This window comes from Schistocerca piceifrons, unplaced genomic scaffold (assembly GCF_021461385.2).
Source record: "Schistocerca piceifrons isolate TAMUIC-IGC-003096 unplaced genomic scaffold, iqSchPice1.1 HiC_scaffold_1870, whole genome shotgun sequence".
NCBI classification, from domain to species: domain Eukaryota; kingdom Metazoa; phylum Arthropoda; class Insecta; order Orthoptera; family Acrididae; genus Schistocerca; species Schistocerca piceifrons.
The window spans coordinates 380,743-399,501 of NW_025727757.1; the positions used below are offsets into that span (position 1 = coordinate 380,743).

An 18,759-nucleotide genomic window follows, 5' to 3' on the forward strand; every position below is an offset into this window, starting at 1 on the left:
CGCTGGATCGGGTCGAGAGTGAATTAACTTCCGGCAAATCTTTCTGTCTAGCGGATTCTGGGTAGTCATCCTGTTGCTAAGTTAATGAATAAAAATTATGGTTGATCACCTTATCATCGAGAAGAACACCATTTTTTTAGTAATAATCCTTTCTAATTCAGTTTGTTGGATGAATGGGGTTCGAAAAAACCCATATTCCTCTGGCCTTTGCCAGTTAGATCTACTGTGGAGCAAGTAATTTTACACTACTGGCCATTAAAATTGCTACACCACGAAGATGACGTGCTATAGACGCGAAATTTAACCGACAGGAAGAAGATGCTGTGATATGCAAATGATTAGCTTTTCAGAGCATTCACACAAGGTTGACGCCGGTGGCGACACCTACAACGTGCTGACACGAGGAAAGTTTCCAACCGATTTCTCATACACAAACAGCAGGTGACCGGCGTTGCCTGGTGAAACGTTGTTGTGATGCCACGTGTAAGGAGGAGAAATGCGTACCATCACGTTTCCGACTTTGATAAAGGTCGGATTGTAGCCTATCGCGATTGCGGTTTATCGTATCGCGACACTGCTGCTCGCGTTGGTCGAGATCCAATGACTGTTAGCAGAATATGGAATCGGTGGGTTCAGGAGGGTAATAGGGAACGCCGTGCAGGATCCCAACGGCCTCGTATCACTAGCAGTCGAGATGACAGGCATCTTATCCGCACGGCTGTAACGGATCCTGCAACCACGTCTCGATCCCTGAGTCAACAGATGGGGACGTTTGCAAGACAACAACCATCTGCACGAACAGTTCCTCGACGTTTGCAGCAGCACGGACTATCAGCTCGGAGACCGTGCCTGCGGTTACCCTTGACGCTGCATCACAGACAGGAGCGCCTGCGATGGTGTACTCAACGACGAACCTGGGTGCACGAATGGCAAAACGTTATTTTTTCGGATGTATCCAGGTTCTGTTTACAGCATCATGATGGTCCATCCGTGTTTGGCATTATCGCGGTGAACGCACATTGGAAGCGCGTATTTGTCATCACTGGCGTGATGGTATGGGGTGCCGCTGGTTACACGTCTCGGTGACCTCTAGTTCGCATTGACGGCACTTTGAACAGTGGACGTTACATTTCAGATGTGTTACGACCCGTGGCCCTACCCTTCATTCGATCCCTGCGAAACCCTACATTTCAGCAGGATAATGCTCGTCCGCATGTAGCAGGTGCTGTACGGGCCTTTCTGGATACAGAAAATGTTCGACTGCTGCCCTCGCCAGCACATTCTCCAGATCTCTCAAAAACCGTAAACGGATGGTCAATGGTGTCCAAGTAACTGGCTCGTCACAATACACCAGTCACTACTCTTGATGAACTGTGGTATCGTGTTGAAGCTGCATGGGCAGCTGTACCTGTACACGCCATCCAAGCTCTGTTTGACTCAATGCCCAGGCGTATCAAGGCCGTTATTATGGCCAGAGGTGGTTGTTCTGGGTACTGATTTCTCGGTATCTATGCACCCAAATTGCGTGAAAATGTAATCACATGTCAGTTCTAGTATAATATGTTTGTCCAATGAACACGCGTTTATCATCTGCATTCCTTCTTGGTGTAGCAATTTCAATGGCCAGTAGTGTATTTTCTGTCCGTCAAATTCCTATGCATTACCACATCTTTTTATTCAGTTGACTGCCATCCGAAGGGAATTCAGGTGATATTGTTCGGGCTTGCAGTAACTGGATAATCTCCTACGTCACGACGTAACCAATAGTTGCGTCGAGACCCGCATTCATTGCGATAGAGTGACTTCAGTAATGCAACAGACCAACAAACATAAAGCACGATTCGCCTCTTTATTCTGATGATCGTTTGGAGTCTATTCCCATACATCAGCGAATCCATTATCTTTTACACAAGTTTTATTGCGTTGTTGATTGATTTGGGGGACGGAACCAAAGAGTAGTCATCGGTCCGATCAAATTAGGGAAGGATGGGGAGGAAGTCGGCCGTGCCCTTTCAAAGGAACCACCCGGCATTTTCCTGAAGCGATTTCGTGACATCACGGAAGACCCAGATCAGGATGGCTGGACGCGGGTTTGAATCGTCATCCTCCAGAATCCGAGTCCAGTGTGCTAAGCACTGCGCCGCCTCACTCGGTCATGTTTTGTTGATTTTTTTTTGAAATTACGGCTTCTTGTCAACTTGGTGTACCGAGGCGTAGCTTTGATTTTCATGCCAATTACAGTTCTCAATTGTTTCTGCAGTATCTGTATTAATTTGTATAGGATTTTGAGACAGTATACTGCATTTCGAAAATGTGTTTTCGGTGACATGCACCAACAATTTATACTTTAAACATGTCTACATCCTTTCGGCGACATCAGTTTTCAGATCAAACTGTCCGAAAGTGACTCCGTATCAAACCGCACTTCTGTGTTATTTAGCAGTACGAATGTCTTTAACATTGGATCAACTAAGATTTTTCTTTTCCTGTTGCGTTTGCAGTAATCAAAGAGATCTGATTGGCCTGTTATAATGCTTCTATCTGCTTCCGCTGTAGACTGATCACCACATTGCCTTTTGTCAGTTTGTTTCGTAGTAGCACTACTTGAGATTTCTTACACTTCAGTTGTCTTTATATTGTTGCTACATCCGGCACAGTTTCGTTTCATACTTTTTGTTGGGCAAAAGAAGTCTTTGGTTTACTTACATTCTCTGCCACAAAGTATCTTTGGCGATGATCAAAAGTCAGCACGGGACATTCTTATTGTTGTGTACATAGTTCCGCGTAGTCAGCGCGTACACAACTTTCCCACTAGAGGGCGCCCCGCTAAGCACAACAGCGCAGGCGCAGCGCTCGTCCGTCTCCGCACTACGAGATGGCGCTGCCTTAGAGACGGACCAAATTCTGCTTCCGCCGATCCGCGTATTAATATGTAACGCAGCCAATGAGATTGCTGCAAATGTAGAACCTTTTCTCCTTGCGGATCACACTCGCGCAGTGATACCTGAACGCGCGAGGTATTATAACGAGTGTACAGACCTCCGATCAGTCAGTCTGCATTAGTCTGCGTTAGTCTGCATTAGTCTGTAGTCAAGTTTCAGTCTGCGCCTAATAAGATTATCATATTCCTGTACATAGCCATGAAGATAAATGAATAGACACTTTGTCAAGTATCAGAGATATGTGAGAATAAGATTAACGTACCAAGACCAAAGGAACTTCAGAATGTGAATTGTAAATAGCATCCAGAACCAAGTTAATTTATTTTTATGCTTTTTATTATTTTAATAAATGTGTGTGAAAATTAATCAAGTTCTGTTTAAAGTTGGTCACCGTCAATCTGCTACTCTAAGCGTGCAAGTGGCATTTCTATCGTCTGACCTAACGGCAGAAGATAAACACGCCACGATAAGACCACGAGACATATTGCTGACACTCGCCTACTTCGTTAGAGCGACAAGTCAAATAATCTGATGGTGTGTGTACCGAAGGTCTTACAGTACGCACACCACACTTATCTAGGCAACATGTTTAAGTTATTGAAATTGTGAGATCACAGGTTAATCTACACGCTAAATAAGTCATTTCAGAAATCAAATGCTGGTGTATTAACAATACGTGTAACTGCCAGAACGTTCAATGCAAGAGTGCAACAGTGCACGCATTGTGCTGCACAGGTGCCGGATGTCAATTTGAGGGATGGAGTTCCGTGCGTGTTGCCCTTGGTCGGTCAGTACAGGGACGGCTAATGCTGTTTGTGGATGACGCTGCAGTTGTCGGCCGATGATGTCCCGTATCTGTTTGATTGGAGACAGGTCCAGTGGTCGAGCTGGCCAGTGGAACATGTCGACACTTACGTTCACGTTGAGTTACAACAGCGGTGCATGAGTGAGCGTTACCCTGTTGGAAAACAGCCCTCGGAATGCCGTTCACGAATGGCAGCCCAGCAAGTCGAATCACCAGACTGACGTACCAGACAGCAGTCAGGGAGCGTGGGACAGCCAAGAGAGTGATCCTGCTGTCGTACGAAATCCTACCTCAGACCATAACTCCATTTGTAGCTCCAGTCTGTCCAGCACACAGACAGTTTGCTGCAGGCTCTGAAGTGACCGACACACGGCCATCACTGGCACCGAGGCAGAACCAGCTTTCATCATAAAACACAACAGATCCCCCCCAACCCTGCCCACCAATGAGCTCTCGCTTGACACCATTAAAGTCACAAATGGCGGTAGTTTGGGGTCACCGGAACGCATTCTACACCCGTCTGTCTCGGAGCTGTCCTTGAACTAACTGATTTGTGATAGTTCTTTCTGTCACTGTGGTGTCAACTGCTGTTCAGATTGCTGCTGCAGGTGCAGTTAGAAGTGCCAGAGACGTACGCCGAACACGATGGCCTTCCCTCTCGGCAGTGCCGGTCTTCTTGCGAACGTACATTATCGTGAACACAGCCGGCAATCATGCATAGTGGCCACATTCTACCAAGGCTCTCGCCGGCCGCTGTGGCCGAGCGGTTCTAGGCGCTTCAGTCCGGAACCGCGCTGCTGCTACGGTCGCAGGTTCGAATCGTGCCTCGGGTATGGATGTGTGTGATGTCCATAGGTTAGTTAGGTTTAAGTAGTTTTAAGTCAAGGTGACTGATGACCTCAGATGTTCCATAGTGCTTAGACGCAGTTGAACCAAGTCTCTCTGCAGTAACCAACTTCTCGTAACCCTATTACATGTTCTCGTTCAAACTCAGTGCGGTGTTAAACGCATTCTTGATTAACATCACCTCACCACGTCCTATCTCAAGGTAATCGCTCGCGATCGTTTCAACGTGTATTTGAAGCAAACCTGATTTGCGTCCTCATAGTGACGCCACTAGCGACAGTCGCAGGCGACTGGCGTGAAATGTGAGCAGACGTCATCTTTCAGATGTAGGAACAGGCCTACCAACTTTCGTCTGTGTCGCACAATTCTTTCCTGGTGTTCCGATATTTTTTTCCCAACAGTGTATTTAAGAGATTACAGGCGCACTTTGTAAGTATATGAAACTACGTATAAACATTCGTAACTATGTTAGACGTCCACTGGTTAACGTGCCTACCGATGTTTGAATAGCTTTGTGAGCAGTTAAGTGCTGAGCAATTCATCCCAGCAATTACAGGGTCATCCATTGATACTGACTGGGCCTAATATCTCACGAAATAAGCATCAAACGAAAAAACTACAAAGAACGAAACTCGTGTAGCATGAAGGGGGCAACCAGATGGCGCTATGGTTGGCCCGCTAGATGGCGCTGCCATAGGTCAAACGGATATCAACTGCGTTTTTTTAATAATAGGTACCCCCATTTTTATTACATATTCGTGTAGTACGTAGAGAAATATGAATGTTTTAGTTGGACCACTTTTTTCGCTTCGTGATAGATGGCGCTATAATAGCCTAAACGTGTAAGTACGTGGCATCACGTAACATTCCGCCAGTGCGGACGGTATTTGCTTCGTGATACATTACCCGTGTTAAAATGGACCGTTTACCAATTGCGAAAAGGTCGATTTCGTGTTGATGTATGGCTATTGTGATCAAAATGCTCAACGGGCGTGTGCTATGTATGGTGCTCGGTATCCTGGACGACATCATCCAAGTGTCCGGACCGTTCGCCGGATAGTTACGTTATTTAAGGAAACAGGAAGTGTTCAGCCACATGTGTAACGTCAACCACGACCTGCAACAAATGATGATGCCCAAGTAGGTGTTTTAGCTGCTGTCGCGGTTAATCCGCACATCGGTAGCAGACAAATTGGGAAAAAATCGTGAATCTCAAAAATGTTGGTGTAAAGAATGATACATCAACATCGATTGCACCTGTACCATAATTCTATGCACCAGGAATTGCATGGCGACGACTCTGAACGTCGTGTACAGTTCTGCCACTGGGCACAAGAGAAATTACGGGACGATGGCAGATTTTTTTGCACGAGTTCTATTTAGCGACGAAGCGTCATTCCCGAACAGCGTTAACGTAAACCGGCATAATATGCACTATTGGGCAACGGAAAATCCACGATGGCTGCGACAAGTGGAACATCATCGACCTTGACGGGTTAATGTATGGTACGGCATTCTGGGAGGAGGGATAATTGGCCCCCATTCTACCGATGGCAATCTAAATGGTGCAATGTATGCTGATTTCCTACGTAATGTTCTACCGATGTTACTACAAGATGTTTCACTGCATGACAGAATGCTGATTTCCTGCGTAATGTTCTACCGATGTTACTACAAGATGTTTCACTGCATGACAGGATGGCGATGTACTTACAACATGATGTATGTCCGGCACATAGCTCGCGTGTGGTTGAAGCGGTATTGAATAACATATTTCATGACCGGTGGATTGGTCGTCGAAGCACCATACCGTGGCCCGCACGTTCACCGGATCTGACGTCCCCGGATTTCTTTCTGTGAGGAAAGTTGAAGGATGTTTGCTATCGTGATCCACCGACAACACCTGACAACGTGTCTCAGCTCATTGTCAATGCATGTGCGAACATTACGGAAGGCGAACTACTCGCTGTTGAGAGGAATGTCGTTACACGCATTGCCAAGTGCTATGAGGTTGACGGACATTATTTTGAGTGTTTATTGCATTAATGTGGTATTTACATGTAATCACGCTGTAACCGCATGCGTTCTCAGAAATGATAAGTTCACAAAGGTACATGTATCACATTGGAACAACCGAAATAAAATGTTCAAACGTACCTACGTTCTATATTTTAATTCAAAAATCCTACCTGTTACCAACTGTTCGTCTAAAATTGTCAGGGATGTGTTTGTGACCTGTCCGCAGCTCGTGGTCGTGCGGTAGCGTTCTCGCTTCCCGCGCCCGGGTTCCCGGGTTCGATTCCCGGCGGGGTCAGGGATTTTCTCTGCCGCGTGATGACTGGGTGTTGTGTGATGTCCTTAGGTTAGTTAGGTTTAAGTAGTTCTCAGTTGTAGGGGACTGATGACCTCAGAAGTTAAGTCCCAGAGTGCTCAGAGCCATTTGAACCATTTGTTTGTGACAATGCCATCTATCACAAAGCGAAAAAAGTAGTGTAACTGAAACATTCATATTTCTTTACGTACTACACGAATATGTAATAAAAAATGGGTGTAACTATTTAAAACAAAAACAAAAAAAAACGCAGTTGATATCCGTTTGACCTAAGGCAGCGCCATCTAGCGGGCCAACCATGGCGCCATCTGGTTTCCCCCTTCAAGCTAGACGAGTTTCCTTTTTGGTAGGGAATTACTTTTTCATCTCTTCCATGAATTTTAGAACCTTTCTTCTTCGCAGTCGGTGACATAGCTAAGCTGCACAAGAAATGATCTAGCAAAACTAAGAAGTAAAAGTTAACACACGCAGTAATTTGAAACTTCAAGATTTGCCACTGCCGACACTTTTTCATAATGAATAAGAGTGCTATACTCTGTTTCCTTCACACTTACTTGCACAAGTCGACGCAAACTATTGAACACACGCAAGCACATACACGCTTCATTGTGAAGTTGATCCATACCTCCTACGATATCCGCAAATAGAAAGGATTAGTGCACGTAGACTGGGAATTCAACACTTATAAGAATGCGGAAGGCACTAGGCGTTTTGTGGGACTATTTCATTAATTACAACTCCTATTGTGGGACGACATAACAGAATCCGCGACGTTTCGCTGCCTGACCTTTAACGAATATTCTACCGGAGATTCTCTTATACGTAACACTCTATGTGATCAAAAGTATCTGGACACCCCAAACATATACGTTCTCCATATTAGGTGAGTTGTGCTGCTACGTACTGCCAGGTACTCCATATCAGCGACCTCAGTGGTCATTTGACATCGTCAGAGAGCAGAATGGGGCGCTCCGTGGAACTCACGGACTTCGAACGTGGTCCGGTGACTGGGTGTCACTTCTGTCATACGTCTGTACTCCTCCAACATCCCTAGGTCCGCTGTTTCCGATGTGATAGTGAAGTGGAAACGTGAAGGGACACGTACAGCACAAAAGCCTACAGGACGACGTCGTCTGTTGACTGACGGACGCTGCCGTCAGTTGAAGAGGGTCGTAATGTGTAATGGGCAGACATCTATTCAGACCGTCACACAGAAATTCGAAACTGCATCAGGATCCTGTAAGTTCTTTGAGAGTTAGGCGGGGCGGCAGAAAACTCTGGTTTCATGGTCGGGCGGATACTCATAAGCCACACATCATGCCAGTAAATGCCAGACGACGATATGCTAGACGACTTCAGTTTGGTGTAAGGAACGTGTTGGATGATTGAACAGTGGAAAAGCGTTGTGTGGAGTGACGAATCACGGTACACAATGTGGCGATCTGACGGCAGGCTGTGGGTAAGACGAATGCCCAGACCGTCATCTGCCAGCGTGTGTAGTGCCAAAAATAAAATTCAGAGGCGGTGGTGTTACGGTGTGGTCGTGTTTTTGATGGAGGGGGCTTGAACTCCTTGTTGTTTTCCGTGGGACTATCACAGCACGGGCCTACATTGATGTTTTAAGCACCTTCTAACTTCCCACTGTGGAAGAGCAATTCGGGGATGCCGTTTGCATCTTTCAACACGGTCGAGTACATGTTTATAATACACGTCTTCCGGCGCAGTGAAAAATGGTTCAAATGGCTCTGAGCACTATGGGACTTAACTTCTGAGGTCATCAGTCGCCTAGAACTACTCAAATCTAACTAACCTAACGACATCACACACATCCGTGCCCGAGGCAGGATTCTTCGAACCTGCGACCGCAGCAGCAGCGCGGTTCCGGACTGAAGCGCCTAGAACCGCTCGGCCACAACGACCGGCTGGGAGCGTTCAACTGTGCTCCCATAAAAAGTACCAATTTTTACACGGTCCAATCTAGGCAATGTTACGAATCACAATGACGATGATGACATGATGACAACACAAATACCCAGTTTGCAGACAGAGATGCAGACTGTGATGCAGAGGCATCAACGCTTGCCACTACACCACGGTAAGCTAACTTTGAATTTAAATTGTTTTGAGCTCTATGACATGTACGGGTGACTTTCTCTGGGACACTTGAAAATGATTCTGCAATATATCATCAACTGACTGTACTTTAAACACCAACAAATCGTCAAAAACAGCATCTACATTTGTTTTCTCTCTTTAAAGCAAATCGTGTAATGCACAAAACAATACGTAAAAACGATTAATTTCGGTTTCGCATTATTAGTTTGTACTAGTTTCGGGAGATCCACACTGACAAGCTTTTCTAAGCCGTTATGTAGGGTGTTTCCGTAAGGGCGTGCAAAAATATAACAGGGCATAGAGAATGCTCCACTGAATAATTTGAGGTAGGGAACTTGGAGAAGCCAGCTTAAAGAGATATGGAAATAAACTTGTCTGTCACCTTGTCTAGCTTTACTGTTTTCCAGCTTATTTACAACTTACATACATACAAGTTTATACATACTGTGTTGTTTATTTACATGGACATTCTTTATTTCCTGCAAGGAAACAAGGAGGACGAACCTGTTTACTAGTGTAGACTTTCGTTACTTTAATTTCCCCTAAAGTGCTCTGTTGCATTGTACGAGGGCTGTCCAGAAGGTAAGTTACGATCGGTTGCGAAATGTAAACCACTGGGAAAATCCGGTAAAGCTTTGCACAGATGTGTTGGGCAGTGTCTCTAGTATGCCCGTCGATCGTGTCGCGTCGCTCTTTTCTGTTTTGAGTGAACAGTGAGCACGTGAAGATGTGTAGGGAATAGCGTCTCCCGCCAAGTACGAGGGCCTGGGCAGAGATTTCGCCTGTGTCATGCAGCCCACTTAACACAACTGTCGAGCAGGTCCTTCTTCATGTCGATTCTCGGCCGCACACTGCAGGGGCAATGAAGACGCTCCTGCGCCGTTTCCAATGAGAAGTGTTTGATCACCCACAATACAGTACCTAATTGGCTACCTCTGAATCTCATCTCTGCTCACAAGAACCGCTGGCTATGAAGACACAATATTTCCACAGACAACGAACTGCAGACCGGTGCAGATAACTGGCCGACAGCACAGGCGGCTGCTTTCTATGACGAGGATATTGGAAAGTTGATACAACACTATAAGACAAACTTCGAAGTTGGAGCGGCGAATATGAAGAGAATTAGGAGGAAGGTGTGCCTAACTGTTGCAAATAAAAAGTTTCTGGTTTTCACTGTGGTTTCCATTTCGCGACCGATCGTAACTTACTTGCTGGACAGCCCTCGTATTTACATTGTTCCACGACAGAACATGCTGTGAATCAACCACAGACCCATTCGTTACTCAGTGCTATCCAGAGCTGTACAGTACAACACGGTGGAGCAGTACTGGTACAGTTTCGCAGAACTGAATGACATGCGCCTTGTGTATGGCGAAGTACGTCGCAATGCTGTCGTTGTTCAAAGGCTGTACAGGGAACGATTTCCTAGCAGGCATCATCCGTCACGACGAGTGTTTATTTCTGACGATCTACGAATGCAGGAGACTGGCTCACTGGATTGAAGGAACGACGGACCTGGCAACGTGAGGGTCGCTCACACGCCCCACTGGCCGGCCGCGGTGGCTCAGCGGTTCTAGGCGCTTCACCGAGCGAGGTGGCGCAGTGGCCAGACACTGGACTCGCATTCGGAAGGACGACGGTTCAATCCCGCGTCTGGCCATCCTGATTTAGGTTTTCCCTGATTTCCCTTAATCACTCCAGGCAAATGCCGGGATGGTTCCTCTGAAAGGGCACGGCCGACTTCCTTTCCCATCCTTCCCTAGTCCGATGAGACCGATGACCACGTTGTCTGGTCTCCTTCCCCAACCAACCAACCAACCAACCATCTAGGCGCTTCAGTGCGGAACTGCGCGCCTGCTACGGCCGCAGGTTCGAATCCTGCCTCGGACATGGATGTGTGTGATGTCCTTAGGTTTTTTAGTAGTTCTACGTTCTAGGGGACTGATGACCCGAGCTGTTAAGTCCCATAGTGCTCAGAGCCACCTGAACCATTTGAACAAACCCTACTCTGAAGAGGAGGTGCTGGAGCACGTTGCAGCGGACTCCCACCACGAGTACTCATGAGATGGCCACTGCACATACCGGCGTGTGGCGAGTACTACACGAACAACAAGTGCATCAGTATCACTCATATTGAGTCCATGCAATACTATTGGCTGACCCTGAGCGGTCTAAGACGCTGCAGTCATGGACTGTGCGGCTGGTCCTGGCAGAGGTTCGAGTCCTCCCTCGGGCTTGGGTGTGTGTGTTTGTCCTTAGTATAATTTAGGTTAAGTAGTGTGCAAGCTTAGGGACTGATGACCTTAGCAGTTAAGTCCCATAAGATTTCATGCACATTTGAACATTTGGCTGACTTTGCAGCAAGGGTCGCATTGTGTCAGTGGTTGCTCTGACAGTGGACTGATCGACCAGATTTCCTCCAAAACGTGCCGTCTACAGGCGAGGCCTCATTTGATCGTGATGCTGTCTCGAGCAGGAAGAGGAAAACCCTCGTTCTGTAGTACAGTCACACTGTCAATTACGTTTCGTTGTTGGCATCTGGGCTGGGATTATAGGCGGCTGTCTTATTTGAGCCATCTTCTACCTGGCCATCTGAATGGCTACCTGTACTGGAGGTTCGTGCAAAGAGTTCTACCTGAGTTGTTGGAGAACGTGCCCTTGGCTGTTGGTGAGAGGACGTGCATACAACATGACGGTCCGCCGCCCCGCTTCAGTATGGATGTCCACAACCACCTCAGTGCTGTATTTCCTGGTACCTGGATTCGAAATCCCATTCCGTGGCCTGCGAGATCACGTGACCTGAATCCCCTTGATTATTTTGTGTGGGAATTCCTAAAGTCGCTTGTGTTTGGGTCCCCAGTGGATAGGGAGATGAGATTAGTTGCGAGAATTGTAGCTGCCTGTGATGTGACTCGAAACACAACAGGGATATTTGTCACGTTGCGTCAGAATCTCGTTCACCGTAGACTTGCTTGCATTGATGGTATTTGTGTTAACTAATGTTGAGCCGTGGTAAAATTTGCTGTTTGAAGAGCGCGCCGCAGCGTGTAGCGTAAAGCAGTCGCCCTCCGTTTCTGGCGGTGACGCCGCTGTGGAAATCGCAGCTTTGGTGTCTCCCTCTGGTGGGAAATGGGAAAGGTTGGCTGTTCACGTGCAGTTAAGGGGCGCTGTGAGCTCGCGAGTCGAGCAGTTGGACAGTCGGAGTGAGTCTGGGTCAGTCACTCATCACCAGTTGCTGGTCTGTCTCTTGTCCGAATTTGTGGGGCAGTCAGTGTCTGTCTGTCGTCTGGAGTGCCAGTATGTCTGTCGTTCGGATCGACCCTTACGGCCGGTTGGATCGATCGGTTGGTCGGTCGCGCTCTGAGACACAAGATGCCTTGTCGTCTTGAGCGTCGGAGCATGTGAGGTCGCCACATGAGTCCAGTGGGCCGGGCCGTATAGCGAGGGGTAGTGGCTTCGCGGCCGACACGAGAGCAACAGGAGTCAACCCACGACGTCGGTCTGGCCGGCGCGAGCTGCGACGCCGTGAGACGGGAGATCGGCGCGCCTTCCTCCGTCCGTTGAAGCGGCTGGCAGCGGACGGTTCGGGAGAGCGTTTTTGGGGTGCTGCGACAGGTCTTCGCCAGACATCGCAGTTTATTGGAAGTTAAGTGATTCGTGATATGTTGTTTCATTTACTTGTTAAATTCTACTTGTTTTCTTGGTCAGTCTCTCGTCCCCAGCATGGTCGTCTGTCTCCCGTCCGCATTTGTTATCCAGTTAGTGTTTGTCTGTCTGTCTGTTGGTTTGCCGTACGTTAAAAGCTGCCCCTGTCATGTTTGTCCGATTCGGTGTTAACGAATTTATTGCTTGAAGTGTAACGGCCGAATTCCTGAAATATGTTTTTATCTTGCCTATCATCTTGAGAGGCGGTATATGTGTAATGTAGAGCATCTTTGGCCAACCTTGCGTATTTTATGTAACACTCCATTTCATGGGTTTTTATTTAAAGGGTCATTTTAGTATATAAAGTTGCCACCCTTCCACCGTAAGAGTTTTTTTTAAAAAATCGAGTTACACCTTCGGTGGCAAGTTAATCTTTTAATGTTAGTGTTTCGTATCATATCCATCGCTTCTATGGGGTGCATAGTTTATGTGCTTGTGTGAGTTGTTAAAATTTTTATTTTAAAGTAATCTAGTGTGTTGCAGATTTGCACCAGTGTAGTCTTTCAGAGGTTGCTGTTACCGGTCGTGACTACGGCCGTGTCAAAAGGGAGCGGCAAGGTTCTCAGCCCGGAAGCTCATACAGTCAAAAATTTGTTCTTTCTGCCTCTGAATAAATTGTAACTAGATATTTAGAGGGTCCTTTCTGATTATGTGATGACTAACTGACAACCTCAGCTGCCGACAGGTGTTGTTGTTATACCTCGATGTGGACAGCGGAAAATGTGTGCCCCGACCGGGACTCGAACCCGGGATCTCCTGCTTACATGGCAGACGCTCTATCCATCTGAGCCACCGAGGACACAGATGAATAGCGCGACTGCAGGGAATTATCCCTTGCACGCTTCCCGTGAGACTCACATTCACAACTGTCCACAATTCTACATATGTATTGTACCTTATAGACATTTGCCCACCCACTCATTACTCGCGCACGCTTTGGCGATTCCCGTAAGAGTTTGGCCAACCTGTGTGCATTCGCACAGACGAAGGTCAATGGCTGGGTAGCCTTTAACTATATATTTGAAGACAGTAACTTGTTCTCGAAAGAACAGTTACTGCTGATGACCGTGCAGCTTTTCCCTGGAATAAATGATGACTAACTGACAACCTCAGCTTCAAAAAAGAAAAAGGGCTTTTAGGAATAAAATTTCCGTTTGTTGAAAGAAATTTGATTTGTTTTCATCAGTTACCCACTGGCAACTACTTCCACATAGTGTGATTAAATGTGTTAATGTTCTTGATGAATCGCTAGTAAAAAAAAGCAAATTCTAAAAAAAAAGGTTTTGAAACTAAATTCTCGGTTCAAATGTAAATAAAAAAGTACCCAGTAAACTGATTTCATTCGTATCATCTCCTTAAGCTTGCGTCTCTGCCCCGAGGTTTCCTGCCTCGAACTGTTCAGTGGAGCATCCTCTATATCCTGCCTTTTACGGAAACACCCTGTATTTGTTTCTCATAACACTAACAAAATTACCTGACTTATTCATCTGCATCTTTATGGAATTGAGAATTCATACAATTTTATTTGTAAAACGTTTTGAAGTTGGAGAATGGACGACTTACGAGGGCGCCATGATGAATCCCACGCGCCGTACGTGGGTTGGAAAACGACACAGACTCGTTTAGATAACATTACTCTTAGTGAATAACGCATCATTTTGCTTTCCCTCCTCGCCCCCTCTCTCCTTCACTCTGCCATCCACCATCGTTGCGTGCTTTCGGTCTCTCCGCCAGATATTAGGCGCCTTTCAGTAGGCTCTTGGTAAGATCATTAAAAATTTATGGCTAGCTATTGCTAGTGTGTGTTCTTTTTCTTTCCGAATAAGTAGTATATGAGCATACCTGTGAAAGAGAGATATGTATTTTCAGTTTTATTCCTGTGTTAAATATTCACAGAAGATATATTTCATTGCCATTAAGGGTAATTCCTGAGATCTATTTCGTGGAAGCAAAAAGTAACCATTTTAACAGATATAAATTTTTCTTTTTTGTTTTGTGTCCTAAATACTGATATAAGAAAGAATTCATTTTCATTAAATGTGGTTCCCGAAATCTCTAAAGGCTCATAGTGGAATCAGAATGAAGTAGTTTTGTTGTATTGTTCTAGGTTCAATAAAATGCGCTGAATGTGATGAATAAAGACAAAAAAATTTTGTTATTATTTTACTTTATTAAAGGAAATTTTAAAGTCTACATTCACAAATTATTTTAATACCCATCAAAAGATACAGGACAGATATACCAAAAAATCACTTAATTTGATATGTATGTATAAACATAAAGTACTAACTGTGTTATATATGAAGAAAAATAGCAAGTCAGTTGTTAAATGTTAAAAAAAAATGTTGTCATGAAAGTAGAGATACCATCGTATACTTTCGTCTTTGTCAGTTTTTGCTACTAAAGATGTGACATCCAGTATGCATGTCACTCTGCACTTGGGCACCTGTGACACCCATCCCAGCTTGGCGCCCAAGTGGCTGCTTGTGTAGCTTGGACCTTTGGCCCTCTTACTCGTCCTAAACACAGACGACTCACAAGTCACACATGTAACATTTTTAGAATAAACCAACATCTCATCTAATGAGAAACAATCAAATCTAAAAGTTTTATATTTCACCTGTCATTCTTGAAATTAAATTTCTTGTCAGGTTGCCACAGATTCAGTAAAGTGTGGTAATTTGAGGAATCGTCAGTCTCCTTTCTTTTCCAACATAATATCCGACAATGGGAAATAGTGACTAAGAGACTACTATGCTCTTCGTCACAGTAGTCTACATCTTCATCATACTCCGCAAGCTACCCAATGGTTTGTGGTGGGGCGTACATTCAGTACCACTATTTGATTCCTCCATCCTGTTCCACTAGCGAATAGTGCGTGGCAAGATTGATTGTCGGTAAGCCTCTGTACTGGCTCTAATTTCTCGAATTTTCTCCTCATCGTCAATATGCGAGATATATATGGAGGGGAAGTAATATGTTGTCTGACTCCTCCTGAAAAGTGCTGTCCCGAAATTTCAATAGTAAATCTCTCTGTGATGCACATGCCTCTCTTGTAATGTCTGCCAGTGGAGTTTGTTTAGCATCTCCATAACGCTCTCTCGCCAGCTAAATGATCCCGCACTAAAAGGCATCGCTCTTCGTTGGATCTTCTCTATCTCTTCTGTCAGTCCTATCTGATAGGGATCCCAGATAGATAAACAATACTCAACAATCGGGCGAACAAGCGCGGTATAAGCGATTTTTTCGTGGATGAGTTAGATTTCCTTTTCTTCCGATGAATCTGAGTCTGGTGTCTGCTTTCCCACTATCTGTTTTACATGGTCATTCCACTTAAGATCGCTCTGGATAGTTTCACCTAGATATTTTACGGCAGACGTTGTCTCCAGCTGGATTTCTTTTCCCTACATACGCGCAATGTTTACTTTCTCCATCACTACAGTTATTGGGATTTGTAATAGAGTTAACTGAGTTTTACTTGCCCTTTTCTTGTCATATTTCATAGCAGGTAGTATATTTTTTGATTCCCTCACTTTCATTTCCGGCTTTCATTCCTCCATTAGGTAAGACAACTCACGAATACAGGTTGTTGTAACAGGTATTTCTATTTATGGTCCGAGTTTCATCGCGCTGTGTTACTTGGCAATGAGATATCATGCAAGAGATAGTTTTGTCCTCAGTTTTGCAGATCAGTGTTGTTGTGAACAATGCTTGGCTCATGCAAGAAAAAAGATGACATACCACGAAACTCTGGGCGTTACTAATAAGCTATAACAAAGTGAAATGACGTTGGCGATCGATGGAGTGGCAAAATTACTAAGAGGGAGATTCAATAATTAAAGAGACAAATTGGTCTAGAGTAAAAATGCGTTTATTTTCACAAAGCAAAACTTTTTCCATTTTCAACGTAATTCCCTTGAACATTTATGACCTTGCTCCAAAATTGGTTATTCTGGCTGCAAAGAACTCTTTATCTTGATGTTTGAACCATTTTCCCATAAACTTTTTCATGTCTTCGTTGCCCTGGAACCTTTTCTCACGTAGTTTTTCCTTCAGTGCACCAAACAAATGGAAATCACTAGGTGCTAAATCACGACTGTAAGGGGATTAGGCAGTTCTTCCCAGCCCATTTTGTCGATGGTTTCAGGTGTTAATTGAGCAATATGAGGACGTGCATTGTCTTGCTGGAAAATCACACCTCTCCTCTGAGATCCACGATGTCTCTCTCTCATGTCTGGTTTCATCTTCTTTAAAAGCAAATCCGAATAGTATTTTCCGTTCAATGTATTCTTCTCTTCTAGATAATCACAAAAAAACTGGACCTTCAGCTTTTTTTTTTTTTTTTTTACTCTGACTTGTAACAGTGAACCCAAGTTTAATCAAATTTTGTTGAATAAGTGCTCACCTTCTCTTTTACAATCTTCCATTAGCTCTGAGCACACTCTCAACCTTGTTTCCTTCTGTAGCTGCGTCAACTCTTTTGGGACTCATCTTGCACTTGTTTTGTGGTACTTCAGCTTGTAAGAAATAATGTTATGTACTGTACCAGTACTAACGTGACCCTTATCAACTATCATTTCCACATTTACACGGCGGTTGGTGCGAATAATGTCATCAATTCGGCTTTCAAGTGAGGGATCTGAAACTAACATGTCGTCCAGAACGGCGTTCTTCAGTCACTGAGTCGTGATCATTTTTCAACTGCTCTACCCACTTGTAAGAATTTGGTCGATTCATACAACCTTCACCACAGACTTTAGATGTTCTACAGTATATATTTATTGGTTTCTCGCCTTCAGCAAGTGAAAACCGAATAACAGAACATTGTTCGACTAATGTGGGCGTTTCAAACGGACTCGCCATCTTGAAATGTATTTTTGAGGCTATAAACAAAACAATGCCGATGCATCAGCTGATCAGGGCCCAACTTAGTGATGCTAACTGAAAGCCATAAAAGTTCGAAACTTGCCCTACTAACAGTTTTTTCCCCAGACCTATTTGTCTCTTTATTTATTGAATGACCCTCGTACCCGCTTGTTAAGCGTGAATAGCAGTGCACTGACTGCAAAGTGCTTCCATGCAGCTCAAAATTTGCTAAGGAGTTCCTGTGGGGGAGCGTTCCATTCCTCCCATATTGCTGTTGACAGCTTGTGGATTGTCGCTGGTGCATGTGGGCGTGCTGAAATGCGTCTCCCTAACACATCCCTCAGTGTTCGATGGGATTTGAGGGAGAAGGGGCAGGACGACCCTTTCACCAAACATCCTCTCGCTCCCAGAGCGCCTCCATCTCCTCCACCTGCGCTGCTCGATGCTGTCGAACACTGTCATTCATAGTAATGAAGTTGGGCCTAAGGCCCCAATAAGGATGGGCGATCGTGTTTTGTTGTCTTGAACTGCTGTTGTTGACTGCTCTACAACGTTGAAGGATGATCACCGGCGTTCTTGCAGTTTCGCCCATAGCCTCCCTTCAGCGAATATATTCGATTTATCCAATTCACCATTCGAGAAACCCACTCAGCTGTGGTCACGTATAGCGCATTTAAAATTAGTTGCGACTTTTGACGTTTGGCTCAGCGGCGGGGACTTGACGCCATTGCACAGGTAACACCAATGGCGAGCCGGCTTTCCCTACCACGCCACCAGCAGTTCGTTTGGTAAAGAGCCCCCTGTTGCCACGCCATGGGCAAACACTACGATGTGGTGCCGCGCATCGGGGGTACCTATGTTCATTAGCTCTCGTCGTAATGTGATATTTTCTGGCGTTGAAGTGTTCTACAGTCGTCAGGAATTGTGAACAAGTGTTTCGTGTTGGCGCTACATTAAGACAGTGCAGTATGTCTGAAAACACAAGATTCACAATAAAAGTGGACGTCCAGGAACACATTCACTGGCTGTGAAAATGATGTTCTGTGGCAAAATATTACTCCGAATTCGACAGTACTAGACATTGCGCCATACCACTCTGCTGTGATGGATAAGGCTGCAACTGTGCAGTGGATGAAGGCGGTACA

The 18,759-nt window shown here is 45.3% G+C and overlaps 1 protein-coding gene and 1 non-coding gene across 2 annotated transcripts in view; one reads left to right on the forward strand and one right to left on the reverse strand.

Moving 5' to 3' along the window:
- The window catches only part of LOC124741112 (ankyrin repeat and protein kinase domain-containing protein 1-like), a 99,763-nt gene that overhangs the window by 14,646 nt on the left and 66,358 nt on the right, over window positions 1-18,759 (forward strand). The window lies entirely within an intron of this gene.
- Trnat-ugu lies at window positions 13,474-13,547 on the reverse strand. Its single transcript has one exon. It is a non-coding gene; the product is annotated as a tRNA-Thr (tRNA).